Raw genomic sequence first — 5,692 nt, forward strand, 5'->3', positions numbered from 1 at the left:
GCGCTGCATGTTCGCTGCAGCAGGTCGGTCTCATTTTGCGCAGTCGCGGATCGCACGGCAGAGCCACCACTCCTCGAGCCGCGTGACCGTGGCGGGTGGGCAGAGACCGCGCGCGACGTCACTCTGCTGGTCCCCGCAGCCGCACGTGGAACCGAGCATGGGCGCGTCACATTCGCCGGAAAGTGCATAGCCCTCAGCTGCACTACCACCCCCTCAGTCCGTGCGCTGGAGACCGATCTTTGTGGACTCCCTCCACTGTCCCAATGTTCAAATTCGTGTGTCGTTATTATCACGCATAACATCCTACCTGGAATGATATATATATATAACCAGCATCACTTTAAAAAAGCATGCAGCTACCATTATATCAGTAGCCTACGTAAACATGCATATATGAATTTATTAATTCAACTGTTTCCAAATGACAGATTTATTACCGATAAATATGTTACAGTGCGAAATAATTGTTTTTCAATGTGAACACTGAACATTGGAAAACGATAGGCTTAACTCACATATGAAGCGCCATATAGGCTAGGCAACGTTTCGCTAATCTACAGAAATGTTTCTAAATTAGCGTATGTGAGACGCAACTGAAAATAGGCAAGAACACATTGGGATTCTGGGAGTACAGTAAATAGTTTATATAGATTTTTACTTTGATCCAATGTTGCTATTTACATATACATTTGTGTCTCGAGGCGAACCGCCATGTCAGGTTTGTGTTGTTTTACAGAGACACAGAACTTTTAAACTTGCGCTTAGAATTTACAGAATGTATGAATTCTAATACTTTCTAATTTATGATAGAGCTATTTCTTCAACACAGGGCGTCGACTTTGATGACGGCGTAGCTAAAAAGCTTGTCCCCTTTCACTCCCCCTCGTTCACTTATTTGCTCCATGTTGTTCTGCTGGAGTGGAGGAGTGGTCGTGGGGGAGTGGAGTAAAGGAATGAAGGATAATGGGAAGCAGCCCGTGTCGCCTGTTAAGCCTGGATGTTATTGTTATAAATACCCGAGGAGCAGGACGGCGTTCCTGGGAACATCCGTGTGTGTGCACACGCAGCGTGCACACGCAGCGTGTATCACAGAACTTTGGATGGTCCTGTGGACAGACTGTATGAGCCACAAACGAGTCGTGACTTATTGTGTGGAAAAATAAACTGCAGTCATCCTCGGCACCTGATCTGCAGATATGTTTTTTAAATTTGCATGCAGTGAAATTAATAACAGCCGTGATAATTAGCGCCACACACAGGAATCCTCCGGCACTTACTCTAACAGGCAGGAATGTCAACATTGCTGATGCGCGGCTATTCTCGGCAGGGCGGGGCAGATCCTGCCCTGTCCCAGTGTGAAACTAGGTCTCGATGTTCCATTCTGAGTCTGAGCACACCAGAGCATGCAAGCGGCAACGTGACGGCCCGGACCCGTGCGGGGAGCCCCGCCCACCCCAGCCCTGTGGAGGTGTTGTGTGGGCGGGGTTATACTGGTTGGGCGGAGTCAGAGCCGGAGATTAACCAATGGCTGCGGGCCAGAGGAGGGCCGAAGCGCCCAGGCACGTGGAGCTCTGCGTGTAGAGTGGTGTGTGTAGGGAAATGTGGCTCTCACGACGCGCAGAAAGCACGACGAGCAAGAACAGCAAGTCTGTTTACATTCGCGCTTCCAGAATTTATACAGAACTCATTGTTTTATTTACCTATTTGAGTGCCGTTCTTGATACATTTGGACACTACACTTGCTGGTCAAAACCTGCGATTGAAAAGGTAAGAGGCATTTGAAATTGTTCTTATTTCGTTTAGCACAAATAACTGAGTTGGGCGTTTGGTGGACTTGGCTATAAGCTACATCGCCATGTTGGAATTAATTATTTTACATTGTTTTTAACGGACTGGCTGTTATAATTTTATTCATGGCGTTTAAAGATACAAAAACCTGAATCTTTATCGAAGGGAATGTGTTAATGTATTAATCTGCGACTGCGCATCTTCACGGTTGTTCGTGTCCGTTCACGCGCACTGTGCTGGCGTTGAGATTAAAGATGAGGCCTTCCTGTACCTTATTGCTGTTTTATTGGGTTCGCCACTTCCCTGATCACGTGCGTTAAAGCTAATGCAGGAACCTGAACAGGCAGTCAACGTGTATATATGTGGACCTGATTGTTGACGCCAGTGGTAGGTAGCGTATGGGGCGGGGGGGAACTTGATTTGCATTTTAGGGTGGTAGTGGTAACTTGCATTTGTGGCAACATACAATGTTAACTGCGAGACATTTTTTTTTACCTTTAAAGGGACAATCTTAAAATACAGCTGTCTCAGAAATGTCCCGGAACCACAGCGCCGCTGGTGTTTTATTTCCGAACAGGCGGTGGAATTCCAATTGCATGGGGTAAAAACGCGTTTCGCATTTGTACAGTGACAGGACAGGCACGAGATAAAAAAACTATCTGTACGTATAAAATCTACTTTTATTAGGAAACAATGACTTGTATGCCGTGTCGTGTGTTGTATTTGTCATGCCGTGTGTTGTATTCGCCAATCTGAACCTCAAATCTGTGATCTGTACACAAGCTACGCTGAGCACCTGCGCGTGGCGGGTACACCAGAGGAAAAGAAAATAGCAGCTCCAAAAGGCGGATCCAAAAACTATTCAGGTCCCCCTTCATATCCGCCAGTTTTGAATTATTGTCTTGTCCTTGGGGCGTTTATTCAAAAGTTGTCCTCTGGGTACAAAGCCTTTATCAGGCGCCTGTATGTAGCGGCTCCACTGCGGAGACGGAGCTGGCCGCTGCCACTAATACCGCAATATACATAATAATACTACTGCTCTACTACTAGTATTACTTCTATTCCTACCACTGCTATGGCTAATAATTATTAGTATGATTTATTATTTTACGATAACAGCAACAATATTCTTTCTAATAATAATAAATGACTGCACTTAGTTGCCTCATTCTTTAATAGGATATACTATTAATACTTGCTTTTGCATATGATGGCTTTTACTTAGTAGTTTGCTCAAATGTTTCAGTGATGGATTTCATCACTATAGTGTTCTCATCCTGAAGCAAATTCTTAAATGAGAGATCCGTTTTACATGGGTCCGTCCTTCAGAACACAGAGTGCTGAACACAGAGTGCTGAACACAGAGTGCTGAACTCCCAGTCCTGCAGCTTAAGTCATGTGACTGCAGAGTGTAAGTCACGTGACTGCAGAGTGAGATTAGATGTTCTTTTGCATCTTGGCACTGTGTTGGAATCCAGCATCACAACCATAAAACACAGGACTGCTTAAGAGGTCAAACCCAGGGCTGGGCCTCTGGACTTACTGGTCCTGTTTGGTCCTGTTTGGTCCTGTTTGGTCCTGTTTGGTCCTGTTTGGTCCACAAACACACAAACTAAGTATGACCTGATATATCGCCATGGTTACTGTGCAGCTGTGGGGTTGAAACAGGGAGGCTGGTGAACAGAATGAACAGGGTCTCACAGTTGTGTTTCCTGTCTGGGATTTTGTCTCTGACCAGCGAGGTCAAACTGAGAGACTTGTTTACAGAGCCGATCCTTAGTCTTTCAGTTCGGGGGAAACGGCTGGTGCGTGCAGGTCACTCACGTTTGCTTTCAGAGTTCCTTTCCAGCAGCTGATTTATCAGATTACATCATGTTCTTTATTTTTTTATCTTCAAAAATAATCCATCAGATCGACTCTTTAAAGGGATACTTCACTTTCTGGAGTTTAAAAGGAGTAATTTAATTTTCAGTGTATGTCTTTGACAGGTTTCTGTTTGAAGGATATTTTGGATATTTGATCATCCTGATCATCTGACAGTTTTATTATCAGGGTTATAAACACTATTTCTAAGCCACTTTATGTCTAAAAAATACACTTCAACTTCAGTGATGTAATACAGTGGCTGTCCATATAAACAGATTCATTTTCTAATGTTTCTTAATGATTATAAACAAATACCAAAAAATATAATAAAAAAAGATTTCCTTCACTGCAGTCTTATTGCATTCTGATGGATTTTTTTTTCTCATGATATATACACATATTACCTTTGCATAATATTCCCGTGCAGGATAATTTGGAGTTATTGCCCTTTGAGATTTATGTAAACTACAAAAGGCAATAGGCAAACACTAACAGTGCAAATAAATTACAAATAATTGCATGATTAAGGCAAACTGTGCCTTGAATGCCATGTCATAACCTCTTACATGCTACGAACATGTCCGAATTTACCAGGTTAAAACGACACATCCAATAATCAAATAATTCACTTATCCCATCTGTCAATCAATGGCATTAACTGCGTAGTCACATGACGACATTAGCTAGAAGGAACCGTTAATATGACTAGTCCCCTCTATGACGTATATATTAGTGTTAAGATCTGTTAAATGTGAAAATGAATCAGACTAACACATAAATCAGTCAAAATGGCTGATCAGTTCAATAAAGAAGCAGGACGAGACATGTCAATTGGCAATCTTTGTACATATTAAATTAAGGCGTTTTGTAAGTATAAATAGGATTAAACGGCATGACATAACCTTCAGCTACGTACTTCACACATGTATCTACATCATTGCTGTGCTCGCCTTGTGACTGTTTCCCCAAACCCATTTAGTAGCCTACGTCTTAAAACTCAATTTTAGACTCCTTAAAGAAATTGCGTATTGTTAAGGACTAGACTTGCGCGAGCGGACTGTTGCGCATGCCGTGACCGATGATGTCCACACGGAGGCGCAGGACCAGTCAGACGGGAAAAGACAATTAGAGGGAAAGTTCTGCTTTGAGCGCTGATGGACTGCGAGAAAGGGTCGTGTGTTTAATTATAAAATTGGATGATTTTCTGGAAATGGCACAGCTGCAGAAACTTCGGTATTGCCGACGTGACAATGTTTTTCATGGTATTACTGGTGAATTTTCGCTTAGTGTTGCGACGTGGCATGTTTACAAAGAGGCAAATTCATATTCTAAAGAGAGATATACTTGGTCTTTATTTAATGTGGTCGTCCGGTAAAATAAGGGCACGTGGGCGGCTGCGTGTTATTTGCAGGTGGCAGTGAAAGCGGAGAGCAACGGATGGATTGTAACTGCTGGAAAGGTCGCAATAGGGCGTGTAACACGACGCAAACGGAGAGGACCACTTCCGTTGAAGCAGGATGGCAGGGTAGCGGCCGGTGGCGGGGTGAGGTAACGGCGGCAGAGCGGCCTGGCGCTGCCCCGTGACACCGTGACGCACACAGGCCGCGTGAAAGGACTACGCATTTCAAAAGTTATTCGTGACAAACGGTTTCAGACAAACGTATTTCCTCCTCCATCATGTCTGCAATAGAATGGCCAATGCACCCAGTGGTAGATTTTTTTTTTAAACGAAGATAATCACTCTTAACGGGGAAAAAAATAAATAATACCAAAATCTCAGTCTCCTTATTGGTCGAAGCGTTCAGCCAATCGGTGGGGCGCCTGTGCTCACCAAAGCCACTGCTGAAAACATGTGCTGGGATTGGGAGGGGAGGGCGCTCCGAGGCTGACTGGCCAATAGCATCTCACTCTTGGCCCGAGCCATTATGTAATGAACGGACAAAGCGACGGGCGAGAGCAGACGGGTCGGGAGCGCGCTTCTGAACCTGCGCTGGGAGGCGCGCCCCGTTTTGCGTGCGTTTCTCGCGCTCTCCTGTTT

The 5,692-nt window shown here is 44.4% G+C and overlaps 1 protein-coding gene across 1 annotated transcript in view; it reads left to right on the forward strand.

Moving 5' to 3' along the window:
- Positions 1-1,600: 1,600 nt before the first annotated feature.
- Positions 1,601-5,692, forward strand: part of per1a (period circadian clock 1a) — a 23,508-nt gene continuing 19,416 nt past the window's right edge. Inside the window, 1 exon segment of the mRNA XM_061247642.1 lies at positions 1,601-1,767. The gene's annotated coding sequence lies outside the window, so the exon portion shown is untranslated.

The sequence above is a fragment of the Conger conger genome, chromosome 7, assembly GCF_963514075.1.
Source record: "Conger conger chromosome 7, fConCon1.1, whole genome shotgun sequence".
Lineage (NCBI taxonomy): Eukaryota > Metazoa > Chordata > Actinopteri > Anguilliformes > Congridae > Conger > Conger conger.